The 19828-nt window shown below is 41.5% G+C and overlaps 1 protein-coding gene across 10 annotated transcripts in view; it reads left to right on the top strand.

Annotated features, from left to right (window-relative positions):
* Nucleotides 1–19828, top strand: part of LOC130273638 (poly(rC)-binding protein 3-like) — a 744530-nt gene that overhangs the window by 569597 nt on the left and 155105 nt on the right. Inside the window, exon 1 of one of the 10 annotated variants that reach the window (XM_056520772.1) lies at nucleotides 19639–19709. The exons of the other annotated variants lie outside the window; for them this stretch is intronic. The gene's annotated coding sequence lies outside the window, so the exon portion shown is untranslated. Of the gene's footprint in view, nucleotides 1–19638; nucleotides 19710–19828 lie in introns of those variants that run through there. 10 annotated transcript variants of the gene reach the window in all.

Here is a 19828-nt window from a genome sequence, read left to right as displayed (position 1 = left end):
GCTTTTTGGAGGTTTTCTTTTTTGTGTGTGTAATAAAAGTCCATCTGCCGTCATGCTGTCTCTTTTCCTTAATTTAAATCCCCCGGTCACATGACTTCTGAGCCCCAACCTCAGGGTAAGGCAAGCAGCTTGCCATTTTTTTTGTGTGTAAGCCACTGTTAGCATAAATAAATAATGATCCGCTTCCATTTATGAGGAATCACATTACAAACACTTAGCACTTAGCCATTAGTTCCTGTAAGAAGTTACTGCTCAATTAGATAACTACTGAGAGGATACTTTGTTTTTATAATCTGACAGTGCATTTAGAAAATCAATAAAGGCGTCTTAAAAAGGAGAACCTCTCCTCCAGATGTATTCATGATGGGGATAAAGCAAATGTTACATATCATGGCTCCCGATCAGCAGAAAATCTGTCTTATAATGGACAAATACATTGGGAGTTCTCACGTAGCACATATGTGTGTGTTTATATATGTAAACCAAGAAAGATTGCAGCACTACTCAGCCAGCCCAATGTGCGTGGTGCCAGCGCCCACAATCGGATCATGGTCCATGTAGATAACCATAAAACAATAGCGTAGCATTCTTCTAAATGCATGGTATGATTTTAATTATTAAAATGTATTTGCAGCTGATTTTGTTAAATGAACGTATTATCTGCTCAATGATGGAGCTATCAATTCAAGCCCTTTTTTCATAACAATCGTAAAGTACTATGCCAAATATATACTGTAAATAAATGCATATATATATATATATATAATTGAATTTATTGTATAGATTATTTTCATAGTAAATTGTACTTTATCTATGTATATGTTTATGAATTTGTATTTAATCACTATTGATTACTTAATCACTTAACTGGGTATTTAAAACGGTTAACCACCATTAGTGATGAGCGGCATTGCCCATATTCGAATTTGCGATTTTTCGCGAATATATAGACGAATATTCGTCCTATATTCCCAAATTTCACGTATTCGTTATTTTCGCATATGCGAATATACGCATACTCGCGTATTCAAGGAAGAAAACAGTGAGGGGGTGGGCAACTTTACTTGATTTATTGATTGCTTGGGATGTTGTTGATAACCTCTGACAAGTGTATTTGCATCATTCTAATTGGCCCACAAGTAAAAAGAAGGAATGTGCGAATATTCACATATGCGAATATGCGCATATGCGAATATTCACATATGAAAATATGCACATATGCGGAAAAAAGTGAATATTCATAATTTCGAATATATAGTGCATATATTTCCGAATTTCCGATATTCGCAATGAAAATTCAAAATGCGAACAATCGCGCCCAACACTAACCACCATAAGGTGATTTTAGTACAGTGGTCCTTCAACATACGATGGTAATTCGTTCCAAACGACCCATCGTTTGTCGAATCCATCGCATGTCGAGGGATCTGTGCAATGTAAAGTATAGGAAGTTATACTCACCTGTCCCCGCCGTTCCGGACCGCGTCCTCACCGCTCCCGATGCTGTCCCGCTGCTCCGGTGTCTTCTTCGGGATCCTCCGGCTTCTTCCGCAACTTCTGCAGGGTCCGGGCCTCGCTTTCTGGTGACATTATTACGCTGCTGCGCCGGTGACGTAATAACGACGCCGGAAAGCGAGGCCCGGACCCTGGAGAAGATACAGAAGACACTGGAGGATCGCGAAGTGGACCCGGAGCAGCGGGGATAGGTAAGCGAACCTGTCCAGGTTGCTTAAACTGCTATCCGACAGCAGCTTAAGCATTTTGCGCTGTCGGATAGCAGTTAATGCAATGGCCCCGACATATAAAAGCATCATATGTTGATGCTGACATCGACATGCAATGGCCTCTGAGAGGACATCGTATGTCGATTTTATCATATGTCGGGGCCATCGCATGTCGGGGGTTACTGTACTTACCTGCCAGACAGTAATGGACATGCTTAGGAAGCATCCATTCTTGTCTTGGGGCTAAATGGCTATGTTGTGAGATTACTATAATGCTGAGACTATCTTTTTGTGAACTGGCTATTTATTGCTGGAGTTCATTCCCTCAAACTACAAGTCCCATGAATCCTTGTTTGTAAGTGTGAGATCACTTTTCTTCCTCCCACAACATCAGCCACCCCAGCCATTGAAACACACCTGTGATCTCTTCCCTGCAACAGACCAGTGTTTTCTGACCAGGGCGCCTCTAGCTGTTGCAAAGCTACAATTCTTGCAAAATGATCTCCATCTCAACCAGTGGTCCCTCCACTGATTGAAGCAAAGACAGGCTCACTATGAACACCTGACTAACAATGTAATGCGTCAGGCCGCACTGAAACCTAGGAAAATCTGAGATGGCAGTCATTTTATATGCTGTAAAAAATATACATCAGGGCAAAAATCAAAGAATTGCGAGACCACCATGAAACACAGGTACAAAAAATATATTATAAACTACACTAACTTTACAGCCCCTGTAGCGCAGTCAAATAAAAAAACAAATCCAGGAATGTCCCTTTAAATCCCCTACTTTGTGTGGACCACTATGCCTGATACAGGCTTCATGGAAAAGCTGAAACGTTGCGCCTTTTGCTGTGACATGGGTGAATAAATTCACAAATTTTTGGAATACCTGAGTGATGCTCCATTGGTTTATGTGTGTATATGTGTGTGTGTGTGTGTGTGTATGTGTATGTATACATACACACACACACACACACACACAAACACAGTCTCGGCCGTAAATGTTGGCACCCCTGAAATTTTTCTAGAAAATGAAGTATTTCTTACAGAAAAGGGTTGCAGCAACAGATGTTTTGCTATACACGTTTATTCCCTTTGTGTGTATTGGAACTAAACAAAAAAAAAAAAAAAAAAGGTAAAAAAGCTAATTGGACATAATGTCACACCAAACTCCAAAAATGGTCTGGACAAAATTATTGGCACCCTTAACTTAATATTTGGTTGCACACCCTTTGGAAAAAATAACTGAAATCAGTCACTTCCTATAACCATCAATAAGCTTCTTACACCTCCCAGACGGAATGTTGGACCACTCTTCCTTTGCAAGCTGCTCCAGGTCTCTCTTATTGGAAGGGCACCTTTTCCCAACAGCAATTTTTTGATCTCTCCACAGGTGTTCAATGGGATTTAGATCTGGACTCATTGCTGGCCACTTCAGAACTCTCCAGCACTTTGTTGCCATCCATTTCTGGGTGCTTTTTGACGTATGTTTGGGGTCATTGTCCTGCTGGAAGACCCAAGATCTCGGGCGCAAACCCAGCTTTTTGACACTGGGCTGTGGAGTGCAACCCAAAATTTGCTGGTAATCCTCAGATTTCATGATGCCTTGCACTCATTCAAGGCACCCAGTGCCAGAGGGAGCAATACAACCCCAAAACATCATTGAACCTCCACCATATTTCACTGTAGGTACTGTGTTCTTTTCTTTGTAGACCTCATTCCATTTTCGGTAAAAAGTAGAATGATGTGCTTTACCAAAAAGCTCTATCTTGGTCTCATTTGTCCACAAGATGTTTTCCCAGAAGGATTTTGGCTTACTCAAGTTCATTTTGGCAAAATATTCTTGCTTTTTCATGTCTCTGTGTCAGCAGTGAGGTCCTCCTGGGTCTCCTGCCATAGCGTTTCATTCTATTTAAATGTCGACAGATAGTTTGCGCTGACACTGATGGTTCTTGAGCCTGCAGGACAGCTTGAATATCTTTGGAACTTGTTTGGGGCTGCTTATCCACTATCTGGACTATCATGCGTTGACACCTTTCATCAATTTTTCTCTTCCGTCCATGCCCAATTAGATTAGCTACAGTGCCATGGGTTGCAAACTTCCTGATAATGTTGCGCACTGTGGACAGAGGCAAATCTAGATCTCTGGAGATGGACTTGTAACCTTGAGATTGTTGATATTTTTCCACAATTTTGGTTCTCAAGTCCTCAGACAGTTCTCTTCTCCTCTTTCTGTTGTCCATGCTTAGTGTGGCACACACAGACACACAATGCAAAGACTAAGAGAACTTCTCTCCTTTATATCTGCTTTCAGGTGTGACTTTTTATACTTACCCCAAGTGTGTTTAAAGGAGTATGAAAGGAGTTTGAAACAATTTTATTTTTCCACAATTTTGAAAGGGTGCCAATAATTTAGTCCAGCCCATTTTTGGAGTTTGGTGTGGCATTATGTCCAATTTGCTTTTTTTCTTCCCTTTTTTGGTTTAGTTCCAATACACACAAAGGGGGAGATTTATCAAAACCTGTCCAGACAAAAAGCTGCTGAGTTGCCCATACCAACCAATCAGATTGCTTCTTTCATTTTGCAGAGGCCTTTTCAAAAATGAAAGAATCGATATGATTGGTTGCTATGGGCAACACAGCAACTTTTCCTCAGGACAAGTTTTGATAAATCTCCCCCAAAGGGAATAAACACTTGTATAGCAAAACATGTGTTACTGCAATCCTTTTCTGTGAGAAATACTTCATTTTCTTGAAACATTTCAGGGGTGCCAACATATACAGCCATGACTGTATATTAAAGGGTTTATCTAGGAATAGATAACACAGCTAATTTCTTTCAAAAAATGCTCCCTGTCTGTCCCCTGGTTGGGTGTGGTATTACAACTTGGCTCCATTCATTTCAATGGAACTGAGCTTCAAACCACCAGAACCTGGAGACAGACAGGGAGCGTTTTTTGAAAGAAATTAGCTCTCTTTTTCTATTCCTGTATAACCCCTTTAAATCCTTGTTAAAAACAAGTGCTGTTTTCAAGAAAAATTGTGTGATATTATTACACAACATTAGCGGCAGTCACATGACAGCATGGCAGCAAACATTTAGGCCATGGCTTACACTGTGAATTTCTGTAGCAATGCAAGATTGATTTTAATGAGATACAGCTGCAGTCCAAGGCAATACATTCAGTTGGACATAATCTTGTGGGCTGCAGCTGTCATTCAATAGTTAAAATCAATCCTGTAGCTCTACAAGAAGTCACAGAGTGGCCCTGACCTTATTAAGGGCTCTTGGGGTCCTGCTGCTGTTCAACACAATGCATTTCTGTTTAATATGGTGTTCTATTTTGTTATACAGTTTTAATAGAAGGCATGGGATTTGTAGGCATCTAGCATTGTTCCCACCATTTCTAGAAATGTTTAAAAAAAACGTTGTTATGTATTTGGTGCATTCTGATTTTTGTGGCAACAGTCAATCAAACAGGATTGAAAAGTAAAAGTCCTTCCTTTATATTTTCAATTTGTTAGTTACTTTGGCTACACAAAAAAATAAAAAATAATAATAATAATCTCCTATGCCAGTTTAACCCCTTAAGGACTCCGGGTTTTTCTGTTTTTGCACTTTCGTTTTTTCCTCCTTACCTTTAAAAAATCATAATTCTTTCATTTTTGCATCTAAAAATCCAAGATGGCTTATTTTTTGCACCTCCAATTCTACTTTTTAATGACATCAGTCATTTTACCCAAAAATCTATGGCAAAACGGAAATAAAATCATTGTGCGTCAAAATTTAAGAAAAAACACCCTTTAGTAAATTTGGGGGCTTCCGTTTCTACGCAGTTCATTTTGTTTTTTGAAAAATGACACCTTCTCTTTATTCTGTAGGTCCATACGATTAAAATGACGCCCTACTTATATAGGTTTGATTTTGTCGTACTTCTGGAAAAAATCATAACTACTAGTGTTGAGCGGCATAGGCCATATTCGAATTTGCGATATTTCGCAAATATATGGACGAATATTCATCATATATTCGCCAAATTCACATATCCGAAAATTCGCGTATGCGAAAATTAGCATGTGCAAAAATTTGCATATGCAAAAATTCGCATATGCAAATTTTCGCAAATGCGAAAATTCGCATGCCAGTCTCACACAGTAGTATTAGAGACTTCTTTACACCACACAAGCTGGAAGCAGACAGGGGTGATCACTGTGATGTGTACTGTGGAAAAAAAAAACGAATATTCGTAACAGTGGCGTGGGTGCCACTCTCAAGGGGGGTGCAGGGCCGACTGACCCGCCGTCGCAACTACTGAGGATCTGGGACACTCGTCCCAGATCCCCAGCATACAGCGGTGCCTTCTCCTGTATGCGCGATACGCGCACATACAGGAGAAGGCGTCCCCTCTGTGTGAGCCGCATCTGCAGCTACACAGAGGAGACGTGACCTCCGCCCCCACACAGCACGCAGTACAGGCGCCGGTGATGTCACTCATCCGGCGCCTGTACTGTGGAGGGGAGAAGACGCGGGCCCTGCTGCTGAGGAGATTGCTGCGTGGGACATCAGGTGAGCATCCTTTTTATTTATTTTTTAACCCTGCCTATACCTATAGGGAAGGGGGGGGCGCTCTGTATATACCTATGGGGAAGGGGGGTGCTCTGTATATACCTATGGGGAAGGGAGGGAGTGGGGGGTTCTCTGTATATAGCTATGGGGAAGGGAGGGAGTGGGGGGGTGATCTGTATATACCTATGGGGAAGGGGGGTGCTCTGTATATACCTATGGGGAAGGGAGGGAGTGTGGGGGGGTGCTCTGTATATACCTATGGGAAAGGGAGGGAGTGGGGGGGGGGCTCTGTATATACCTATGGGAAAGGGAGGGAGAGGGAGGGTGCTCTGTATATTCCTATGGGAAAGGGAGGGAGAGGGGGGTGCTCTGTATATGCCTATAGAAAGGGAGGGAGAGGGGGGGTGCTCTGTATATACCTATGGGAAAGGGAGGGAGAGGGGGGTGCTCTGTATATACCTATGGGAAAGGGAGGGAGTGGGGGGGTGCTCTGTATATACCTATGGGAAAGGGAGGGAGAGGGGAGGTGATCTGTATATATCTATGGGAGAGGGAGGGTGCTCTGTATATACCTATGGGAAAGGGAGGGAGAGGGGGGTGCTCTGCATATACCTATGGGAAAAGGAGGGAGAGGGGGGTGTAGCTCTGCATATACCTATGGGGAAGAGGGGGGGTGTAGCTCTGCATATACCTATGGGGAAGAGGGGGGGTGTAGCTCTGAATATACCTATGGGAAAGAGGGGGGTGTAACTCTGCATATACCTATGGGAAAGAGGGGGTTGTAGCGTAGCTCTGCATATACATATGGGAAAGAGAGGGGGGTGTAACTCTGCATATATCTATGGGAAAGAGGGGGGGTGTAACTCTGCATATACCTATGAGAAAAAGGGGGTTACCTGGCTACCTACCTACCTGCCCTTTTACTGTGCAGGACACCAAGGAGGACATTATTACAGTTTGTGGGCCTATAGATGGCCAGATTGTGTATAGGAGGGGAGGGCACTAAAAAATGCAGAGTCTGACATGTTTTTCCTGCAGATGTTAAGAGATCCACATGGTGGTCTTATCCGGACGGAGAAGAAAAGGAAAGAGGATGCCGCTGATCAGAAAAGACGTAATTGTGAGTCCCAAAATGTAACTGTAATCGCTTATATGGCATACACATCCTGTGTGCAGCTGATATCTACCGCCATATGGTCCTGTATATAATCACTTATATTGTATACAGATTCTTTATAGTATACTGGTCTGTATATAGTGGTTTTATTCAGTACAGTATGGCGGTATTATTCAGTTATTGTGTGGTGGTATAAACTTACTCTTTGTTTACCAGTATTATTGGTCATTGAAATTTACCTACTTTAAAGTGTTTTTTACATACCGTATTTATCGTCGTATAACACGCACTTTTAAAACTTAAATTTAAGGCAAAAAGTCTGCCTGCGTGTTATACACCGATAAATCTTCTGGTCACTGATTTAAAGCGGCCGCAGCAGCGTCTGATTGTTAAGCATTAACAGCACGCCGTGGCCACTTTAAATCAGTGACCAGCGGCGTCTCCTCCCCGCTCTGTCACTTGTTTTCTCCCGCACTATCCACAGGTACTGGTGTGGTGGATAGTGCTGGAGATGCTGATTAAATTGAGCCCTACCTTGTCCGGATCTGCCCTACCTTTTAATCAGCGTCTCCCGCACTATCCACCAGTACCTGTGTATAGTGCGAGAGAACCTCCCCCCTCCCTCATCATTCCCCCTTTTCCTGCTTTTTATAGTTATGTTTATTTTCCTTACCTGGCTGTGCTTCAACAGGTCAGATCAGGTGGAGGGTCTTGCGGGGTCAGTGAAGCAGAGGAGTTACGTCCCCTTCTCTGTGCGGCATCATTGACGTCACTTTTCATTTCCTGTAGTCGCCGCCGAAAAGTGACATCCCTGATGCCGCACAGAGAAGCCGGGAGAGGACGTAACTCATCTGCTTCACTGACCCCGCAGCCCGCAAGACAGCCGAAGCGCAGACAAGTAAGGAAAGGGGAAGAGTGGTCTTCAACCTGCGGACCTCCAGATGTTGCAAAACTACAACTCCCAGCATGCCCGGACAGCAGTGGGCTGTTCGGGCATGCTGGGAGTTGTAGTTTTGCAACATCTGGAGGTCCGTAGGTTGAAGACCACTGGATGCGATATGAGGAACATGATGGGGGGATGATGAGACGGGGAAATGATGAGGGGTGGATGATGGGGGGATGAGACAGGGGGAAATGATGGGGGGGGGATGAGGCAGGGTGGGGGGATGATGAGGGGGGAATGATGAGGGACATGATGAGACAGGGTGGGGGGATGATGAGGGGGGAATGATAAGGGACATGATGAGACAGGGTGGGGGGATGATGAGACAGGTTGGGGGGATGATGAGGGGAGAATGATGAGGGACATGATAAGACAGGGTGGGGGGATGATGAGGGGGGAATGATGAGGGACATGATGAGACAGGGTGGGGGGATGATGAGACAGGGTGGGGGGATGATGAGGGGGAATGATGAGGGACATGATGAGACAAGGTTGGGGATGATGAGACAGGGTGGGGGCGATGATGAGGGGGGAATGATGGGGGACATGATGAGACAGGGTGGGGGATGATGAGACAGGGTGGGGGGATGATGAGGGGGGAATGATGGGGGACATGATGAGACAGGGGGAAATGATGGTGGGGGAGGCACTAAATGCTTAATGTCTGTATGGCTAGTGGTGGTCTATGACAGGGGGAAATTATGAGACATGGGGGGATGATGAGACATGGGGGGTGGCGATGAGAGGGGTTAAATGTGGCACAGGAACTGATAAAAGGGAAGGAATGATGTGGCACTGGAGGGGACAGGACCAAACAGGTGCAGAAGAAAACGAAGTTGGGGGGGATGTGGCATTTAGTCCAAGTCATTTATTTTACTTTTTTTTTTTTTACTTAAATTTCCCTGTTAAAATGGGGGGTGCGTGTTATACGCCAGTACGTGTTATATGCCGATAAATACGGTATATAAATTAAAATTTATTGTGTGTGGGATTTGGGTGGAAAAGGAGCGTGGCAGAAGATTGACGAGCTGCAGAGCCCAGCAGGGGTCCTTGCCTATTTTTTTTCCGGGGGCCCCGAGTGTTGTCAGTCCGCCCCTGGGGGGAGGGGGTGTAATTAAGGGGGTGTGCGTGTGTGTGTGTGAGGGGGGGGTGCCAAACAAAGGGTCCGTCCAGATGCCAAATGCTCTAGGTACGCCCCTGATTCATAATTACGAATATATAGTGCTATATTCGCGAATATTCGCAAATTTGCGAATATTTGCGAATTTGCAAATATGCGATATTCGCAAATAAAATTAGCATTACGAATATTCGCGAGCAACACTAATAACTACATGCACGAAAATGTATGCGTTTAAAATTGTCATCTTCACCCTATAATTTTATTTTTCCACGTACGGGGCGGTATGAGGGCTAATTTTTTTGATCTGAAGTTTTTTTGATCTGAAGTTTTTAGCGGTACCATTTTTATATTGATCGGACTTTTTGATCCCTTTTTATTAATTTTTTCATGTTTATAAAAAGTGACCAAAAATTCGCTATTTGGGACTTTGGAATTTTTTTGCGCGTACACCATTGACTGTGCGGTTTAATTAATAATATATTTTTATAATTCAGACTTTTCCGCATACGGCAATACCACATATATTTTTATTTACACTTTTTTTATTTTTAAATGGGAAAAGGGGGGTGATTCAAACTTTTATTAGGGAAGGGGCTATAACACTACACACACTGATCTTTTCTTGTCTGCCAGCTGTTCAGGACGCCTCGATTTCGCCACAGCAATCCCGAACAGCCCACTGAGCTAACCGGCAGTACCGCGATCAGTGCCACGCGCTATTAGCCATGGGTCCTGGCCGGACCCGACAGGCTATGATCAATGTTATGTCCTATGCATAGCACTGAACAGTATTAGCAATCGAATGATTGCTATAAATAGTCCCCTATGGGGACTATTAAAGTGTAAAAATAAAAGTTAAAAAAATGTAAAAAAAAGTAAAAAAAAATGTGAAAAACCCCCACCCCAATTAAATTGTAAATTGTACCATTTTCCCTATTTCACCCCCAAAAAGTGTAAAAAAAATATTTTGTATACTATTTGGTATCGCCGCATGCATAAATATACAAACTATTAAAATAACATGTTAATGATATCGTACGGTGAACGGCGTGAATGTAAAAAAAAAAAGTCCAAAATAGCTGCTTTTTTATAACATTTTATTCCAAAAAAATGTATAAAAATGTATTAAAAGTTTTATATAAGCAAATAAGGTATCAATAAAAAGTATAGATCACGGCGCAAAAAATGAGCCCTCATACCGCCGCTTATACGGAAAAATGAAAAAGTTATAAGTCTTAAAAATAGGGGAATTTTAAACGTACTAATTTGTTAAACAGTTTGCAATTTTTTTAAGCTCAACAGTAATAGAAAAGTATGTTATCATGGGTATCATTTTAATTGTATTGACCCAAATAATAAAGAACACATGTCATTTTTTCCGTAAATTGTACCGCGTGAAAACGAAACCTTCCAAAATTTGCTAAATTGCGGTTTTCTTTTTAATTTCCCCACACAAATAGCATTTTTTTGGTTGCGCCATACATTTTATGGTAAAGTGAGTGATGGCATTACAGCGGACAACTGGTCGTGCAAAAAACAAGCCCTCATACTAGTCTGTGGATGAAAATATAAAAGAGTTATGATTTTTTTGAAGACGAGGAGGAAAAAACGAAAACTTAAAAATAAAATTGTCTGAGTCCTTAAGGCCCAAATGGGCTGAGTCCTTAAGGGGTTAAGGGGTTAAAAATAGTGTCAAACACTTATACTACACTTGGTAAATACTATATAAGCAATTATTTATGTAAGCAACTTTTGTCTCTTTTATAGATATATTTGTCATTTGACAGTCACATGAAAGTCTCATTAAACATATATTGATATTGAATGACTTAATGGTTTCCTGTGTAACAGAACTGTTGTGGGACAGTCATGGTGCAGTATGTATAGCCCAAGCTGTTCTCTGGCAATAAAAGCTCCTTTGTTGCCTTTTTACAGATTTTTTTTTTTATATCCACCCATATTATGTATAGACTTATGTTCACAATCTACTCTATGTTACTAAGACTTATTTAAGGAACTTAAAAAAAAATATTGGGGGAGATTTATCATTGAATATAGAAGTTTTGTTGTTAAGGCGCAGTACTTGTTTATTAGTGACTTTTGTGCGACTTTTAAAGTAGACGTTTGTTACGTTTTTGACTTGCAGTGCACTTTTTCACATTTAGACATGCAGTGCACCCTTATTTATCATATGCCACTTTTAGAATGTTGCAAAAAAAATGTGCTATCGTTCATTTGTAGACGTAAACGTATACCACCCTGAAGTACGCGTAGAAATTACCTCTACCCTACGGAAAGAAGCATTAAAGGGGTATTCCAGTAAAAAATAACAAATAAATGTTATATATATATCAACCCGCTTCAGAATGTAAGATTTGTAAATTATTTCTATTAAAAAAATCTTACTCCTTCCAATAATTATCAGCTGCTGAAGTTGAGTTGTTCTTTTCTGTCTGGCAACAGTGCTCTCTGCTGACATCTCTTCTTGCCTTGGGAACTGCACAGAGAAGACAAGGTTTGCTATGGGGATTTGCTTCTACTCTGGACAGTTCTCGCGACAGGTGTAATCAGAGGGCACTTAGACAGAAAATAACAACTCAACTTTAGCAGCTCATAAGTACTGAAAGGATTAAGATTTTTTAATAGAAGTAATTTACAAATCTGGAAAAAATATGTGCAGCTCACAATTATATCACCAAACGAGGACAAATGGCTAATGCACCTAAACCTATGGTGCCAATAATAAATATTAGAAAAAGAGACAGAAATACCCAGACCTCAAGGAAGGTAAACTATATGAATCAATTGAAGGAAACAAGGATTGTGCTTCAATTATAATAGGATATATATTTTTTAATAAAATCTGTATAGCCTATTATAATTGAAGCACGATCCTTGTTTCCTTCAATTGATTCATATAGTTTACCTTCCTTGAGGTCTGGGTATTTTTGTCTCTTTTTCTAATTTACAAATCTGTTTAACTTTTTGGAGCCAGTTGAGATATATATATATATATATATATATATATATATATATATATATATATCTCAGTTTTTCCTGGATAACCCCTTTAAATTGAAAAAATGGCAATACAAACTCTTAATTGGTCCTGCCACCCTTGTCTGCATGAGGGGTGCTTCTTTTCGACCTCCATACGTTGATGGCCATTGTGAAGAAGCTGGCATGTCGGACCAGGTAAACTTAAAATCTAACATTACCCAAATGTGAACTGAGCTCCTGAGATCTACTGCTGACCACTGTTACAGGTTATAATTATATTTGGGATGTTATGATCATGGATTTCTGTAAGAGGTTAGGCTAACTGTTCTTCATACAGCTAGGGGTTAATGAAATTGGTAAGGGCTTGGGAATATGGATATTAGGATCGGATCCACAGAGCTGACTGCATGGTGACCAAAACTGAGAGCCACACACCCGGGCTCTCTCTCCCACCTCCACAGAAGGATGCACAGGAAGCCATGGAAAGAGAGGGTGGGTAGACTTCTATATGACACCCCAGGAGCTGACACTCATTCATGTTTCCCCATTTCCGTTGGGTCAGGAGTCCGACAGATGCTTCACCAGGCTCCTCATTCAATTCAGGGTGATAACCTCTGCCATGGATTCATTCTCCAGCAGATCACAGACTGCTGAGGTGGAGGGTCAGGCCTTTTTTCTTGACCTGCCAGAGTCCGTCATGTCTCCTGCACACCACCAGACAGGAGGACTGAAGGATTTCCGGAACACGCTAACATAATGAGGTAAACAGTGCGAGAAGATGTCAAGCTGCAGGACCATCTACAATCTTCGTAACCTACACCTTTTCCTGCCAGTGCAAATCTTCGGCGAATTCATCATATACAGTAAGCAGTTTTGATGAATTTCACGCTGCCACGTAAAAACTTAGACGTAAATAAAGGTGTAAAAAAGGGTACACTTTCAATGATAAATGCCCCCCCATTATAAAAACACAGCAGAATTATATATAACAAACATGTAGCAACAAGGTAAGATTCCATCATCCAAGATAAAGGAGAAATGCTGAGAATTTTGGCACAAAATTTCTATGTGGAAAATCCATAGTATTTAAAAAGCAATAAAAAGAATGAGATTTAAAGGAGCAGTCTCATGAAAAAGGAGATAAGTTTTAGATCATGGGGAGGGGGGAGTCAGAGTGCTGCGGCCCCCCATGATCTCCTTTACGGGGCTATGGCTCTCCCCTGGAGTGGTGCGCCACAACCCCTGCCCAAAGTGGGGGCTGCCACGCTCCCTCCATATATCTCTATGAGAGAGCCTTTCGATATCTTCGGCTCTCCCATAGAAATATATGGAGGGGGCATGGTGGTCCCCGCTTTGGGCGGGAGTAGTGATGCGCCACACCAGGGGAGATCACAGGGGGCCCCAGCGCTCGGACCCCAGCGATCTAAAACGTATTTCCTATCCTGCGGATAGGGGATACGTTTTTTTTTTTTTCATCTGCAAAAAATTCATGCAGAAATTACTCTGTGTTGCAGATGATAAATCTGCAACATGTCAATTTTGGTGCACATTTATTTACGATTTTTCCAATTGATTTCATTGGTCAGGTTAAAATCTGAAATAAATCTGCAGTGTTGCACATTGAAACACTGCATAAACAGTGCAGATCCATAGCAATATCCACAAGTACAAATATTTAAACACATTGGAGGAATAAATTAAAACTGTGAAAACAAAAATGGTCTTGTCTTCCCCATAGGAACCAATCACAGCTCAGCTAATATTTTACCCAAGCTCATTAAGATAGTAAAGCTGAGCTGTGATTGGTTGTTGTGGGCAAACCAGACAGTTTGTTTTTACAGTTTTTATTTATTCCGCCTAAAGGTTTTTTTTCTTTAACCCGATAACAACCATTGACGTCTATACTCGTGCAATGGCCATTAACGGGGTATGACACGGGCTCCTGACTTGAGCCCGTGTCATACTGGCCGGCCCCTAGCCGATTCCTGTAGCTGGGGGCCGGCGTTAATAGCCGACATGCGTCGATCGCAGCGGCCGGCTATTAACCCTATAGATCGCCACCGTCAAAGTTGACAGCGGCGTCTAAAGGTGCCTGTATAGAGTCCCTGGTGGTCCAGTGGGGTGGATCAACCGAACCCCCCCCCCCCCCCCCCCCCACACACACACACACAACAGCACGATTGCAGGCTTTTTCAAACGAGCGCAGAGCACACAGATCAATGGGATTGTATGTAATCCCATTTATCTGTTTGAGGAATCAAATGATTCCTCCTAAAAGTCCCCTAAGGGGACTAAAAGTGTAAAAAAAAAACTTTAAAAAAACTTTAAAAACGCACACATTAACCCCTTCCTTATTAAAAGTTTAAATCACCCCCCTTTTCCCAAATTCCATATAAAAAATATATAACCATAATAAAATAAAAATAAACATATATGGTATCGCCACATGTGTAAATGTCCCAACTATAAAAATATATCATAAATTAAACCAATCGGTCAATGGTGTACGCACAAAAAAATTCCAAAGTCCAAAATAGCGTATTTTTGGTCACTTTTCATACCATAAAAAAAGGAATGAAAAGCAATCAAAAATTCCAATCAAAACAAAAATGGTACCAATTAAAACTTAAGATCGCGGCGCAAAAATATAGTCCTGATACCACCCCATACGTGGAAAAATAAAAAAGTTATAGAGGTCAGAAGAGGACAATTTTAAATGTATTAATTTTCGTGCATATAGTTATGATTTTTTCCAAAAGTATGACAAAATCAAACCTATATAAGTCTGGTATCATTTTAATCATATGGACCTACAGAATAAAGATAAAGTGTCATTTTTACTGAAAAATGTACGGCGTAGAAACGGAAGCCCCCAAAAGTTACAAAATTGTGTTTTTTCTTCAATTTTGTTGGCCAATTATTCATTTTTCCATTTCGTCGTAGATTTTTGGGTAAAATGACTGATGTCATTACAAAGTAGAATTGGTGGCGCAAAAAATAAGCCCTCATATGGATTTTTAGGTGCAAAATTGAAAGGGTTTTGATTTTTAAAAGGTAAGGAGGAAATAACGAAAGGGCAAAAACAGAAAAACGCTTGGTCCTTAAGGGGTTAAATATTACTTTCATAATTCACCCAGAAATCCCCAGTAGAAAACCTGCAACAAATCTGCTACAAAACCAGCATTTTGTTTCAAATTTTAATTTTGCTTTGTGCGTATATAGCAGTTCTCTGGATTGGAATCTCTGATAAGATTTATTATTATTTTAGTATAGAAATAAGAGAGGGTTTAGAAAAAATAAATAAATAAATAGAAAGCACCCAAATCTGGGGAGCAGCAGCTCCACGTGGATCATGACAGCAGAAGACAGCACAAGTCTTTTTTAAATGGACACTGTCATATCAAATAACTTTTTAGATGCTGTTAACGAAGAAAATTAAAGACTTTTTGTAATATGCTTTTTTATTTTTATTTAGTGAATAAGAAAGAAATACAAAGAAAACAACCCTCGAATATCCGACCATTAGGTGTCCCCATATCTACTGTGTCACTAGCTGGTACAGCGTCACGCTTGTCCATGAGTCATGAACAAGAGATGACTCGTGGATAAGACTGCATGAGCGCCCCCCCCCCCCATTACCTCTAAAGCCGGGTAGTAAGGATGTTCAGCACGGGAATCCAGGCAGCCCTAACAGTGCAGACCCAGTGCGCCCCCCACCCTCACCCCAGCTGGGTAGTGTGGACGCAAGAGAGGGACACACCCTCTTCCCCATAGAGGATTTCAAAGACAGTGAGCTGCTAACAAGGGCTATATAGGTGTTAGACGCACTAAAATGATATATACATGGTCAGAATTAGGTACTGAGTAGCATTTTTTTGTGGGATCTGACAGGTACACTTTAAAAGGTCATTACGCAGAGGTTAGGGTTGAGGAAAGACACAGGTCTATTAAGTCCAACCTATAATCCTTCGAGAGCAAAAACACCTATGTGGTATATGCCAACTGCCCCATATGCCCTATGTATCTTACACAGGTTTTTATTGCCCGAAATAAATTGCAAAGGGATGGGATGGGATAGAATCACATAACAGCTCTTATGTTAAAAAAAAAATCAGGTAATATAATGGTTTCTTTGGGCAATAAATCCACCATTTTTCTGCACATTTGTGTGAAAATACAGCTTACTGTCATTGACAATTAGGTCACATCTAATTGGTGGTTGTTCAAAACCAGCTTTATTCCTCTGTGTACATTTTCACACACCGCCATCATCTATCCTCAAGATCAGAAGACTGAATTTTAATACCTAATACGCTTCACTGTCTAATAAATGAAATAACTTACTTAATGGCAAAGGATTGTTGGCTCTCCAAACATTATTAGTTTCTTCAGAGAAGAGACCAATCTTGGACACTATGTACACACATCTTGCCTTTTAGCAGGATGTTCTATTTAATCATTATTAACCAGCTATACATTCTTTCTCCATACAACCTCCAGAAACACTGCCAGCATGTAACCTTCTTATACTGGCAGGAGGCAAGCCGGTAGCTTCCAATTTGCATTATCATTGTGGATGGGTTGTTTTTAGCAGAATTAACACTGCAATCCTGTTTATATTAACCTTTAGAGTAGAGAGCCTCCATTAATCCTTGGGATTGTTATTAAATCAAAGATGACATCCCATAATCATGCATGAGGTCATGGAAACGAAGTTGGAGTTTTCTATATGATATACAAAGGAAGGGGGGCAGAAAGGGTGTAAGTTATGGGTTTCAATTACGGCTTGCAGAAGCTGTTAATTATGCTTCAGTGACTCACATTACAATTTCACTGACATAACTCTTCTTCTCTGATTCCGTCACTACAGCTTGGGAAAGTGACCGTGGTGAGCCTAAAGCAGTAATAACAATGTGAGGACTTCCTACTCCTTCTAGGTTCCTTTAAATATGTTTTTCACAACACAATAGGATGAAAAAAAATGATAGCTTCTCATAGAACAGATACATAGAACAAGCCAAAGCAAAGACTGCACTCACCATCCGACGTATCTTCATTCAATCATGTGAAGGCGTTCGGTGGAGGAGGCAGGGGCACACCGGCGTGCCCCTGCCTCCTCCACCGAACGACTTCACATGATTGAGTAAAGAAACGTCGGATGGTGAGTGCAGTCTTTGCTTCATCGTGTTCTATGTATCTGTATTCATATCAGACTTAGCACCGCCCAAATCCACGTTCCCCCGGGATCCCAGCGTTACCTCTCCTATTTATAATACTTGACCCTAGTCCTGCAAGTGCGGGATCGTTCTTCCTACAATTGTATATATCTCACAGAACAGAGCCGGATGGCTTCAAGATGGCATGTGGAGGACTAGGCCATGTATGGGGCAGACAACAAGTACTAATAATCATCAGAAACACTTAGAATTATATATGGCCATATGTATCTACAGCAATGTACAATAAACAGTGTTTTCTGTAATGTTGAAGCAAATAGGGAGGCAGGGGATGAGCATATACTAATATGTCTGACTAGAATATTTCCTGCCACCCGCTATGATTACAAGAAACTTGCTTTGTATTTATATCTATGCTCCACCATGAATGACATTGTGGTAAAGATGGATATGTGGCCACAAGGTAACTGCAGAGTATATGCATTAGGTCATCTCACTGCAGATAAAGTGTGAGTACAAAAGCAGACACAGTGGAGCTAAACAAGAACACATTTCCAAGATACACTGCTGGGCCATAAATGATTCATGATATAATTTTATTAATAGAACCAGAAATGAGGCTCAAGAGCAGGAGCAAAGATATTGCATTTTTGAAACATAATGCATTTAAAGGGAGACTCCCATTTCAGAAAGTGATAACATATTACTAAAATGTGTTATTACTTTATGATCGGGAGGGAGGAGGGGGTGCATGGCCTCTGGGATCCTTTCCAATGCTCACAAAGAGCATTAAAAGGAAACTCCCATTTCATAAAGTGATAACATATTACAAGGATTCGTCATCACTCTATGATCGGAGGAGGACACAGTTTCTGGAGCCCTCACCAATCCTCAGAAAGATGGGGCTGTAATATGGTAATAATGTAATGTTGGATTCGTCATCACTCTATGGTTAGGGGGATTTGGGACTCTCACCAATGCTCAGAAAGATGGGGCTGTAGCACCCAATTTCAGAGGCGTAGTTTGTAGCTTCTGGGCCCCGATGCAAAATCTGCAACAGGGCCCCATATGCCAATGATAATACTGGTCTCTTATGGGGCCGATGTGCCTTAGGCACCAGGGAACCGGTGCATCTGCTACCTCTGCTACCACTATAGCTATGTCCCTGGCCATTTGATAACGTGATATCAGATTCCTCATCACTCTACGATCAGAGGGATCTGGGATACTCACCAATGCTCAGAAAGATGGGTCTGTAACACTTTAAAAGGAAACACCCATTTTATAAGGTCATTTTATAATTCATATGAGTAGGATCTCTTCTCACTTTATGATCAGTGGTGGCTACGGCCTCTGGGACCCACAACAATGCTCAGAAAATAGTTCTGTAGTGCTGCAATGCCCTTGACTGTTTTCCCCTGGACAGCTGCACTTCCCCCCCCCCCCTCCCTTAGCCCCCCATCCCCAGCTGGGCAGGAAATTCCAGCCAGCCATATCCACTTGAATGGAGATTGCAGCAGTTCCCCTGAACAGCCAATGGAATGCCCCCATTAAGTAGGGCAGCCTTACGCCTTTATATTGAAGTCTTGCTATATTTCATTAGACTGATGTTAGGTCACAATAAATCAATGCCAGGGCACATGTTGACCTTGTGCGTCAACCATCCAGCCTTGTGCGGCCTTCATTCATATTGATTGAATCCATTTTTACATTTAGTATCCGAAATTCAGATATCCCACTTTTAGCGCACAACTAGAATGCTGCATGTAAAAATAGCTGTGTAGTCGTATTTAATAGATGGTAGGACCTGCTGCCCTCCCTTCTGTTGACTCATTTATTGTCTGTTGACAACCCCCCCAGCAACATGCATGCATTGTCTTGTAAACATGGCCTCTCCACACTGCAGAATGCATTTGAAATGAAACCACTCCTAGTCCTCCACCCCCCCATAAACAAACAATACACAGCACCAAGCAAGCAGCTGTCATCACAAGAGCACACTGACAATCAGATGCTTTTAGAGTCCTGGCAGAACACATGGGCTGTGTTTGCATGGTAAGGGACTTTCATTATTCTCTGTCTGCCCTGTCTCCCTTAGCTCTCTTTATTGGTCTAGTATGTAGTATTTCTTTGTATATTTTCTAAATCAGTGTAAAAGAACACCATAAACTTCT

The sequence above is a fragment of the Hyla sarda genome, chromosome 5, assembly GCF_029499605.1.
Source record: "Hyla sarda isolate aHylSar1 chromosome 5, aHylSar1.hap1, whole genome shotgun sequence".
NCBI lineage: Eukaryota > Metazoa > Chordata > Amphibia > Anura > Hylidae > Hyla > Hyla sarda.
This window is presented reverse-complemented; position numbering and strand designations above follow the sequence as displayed.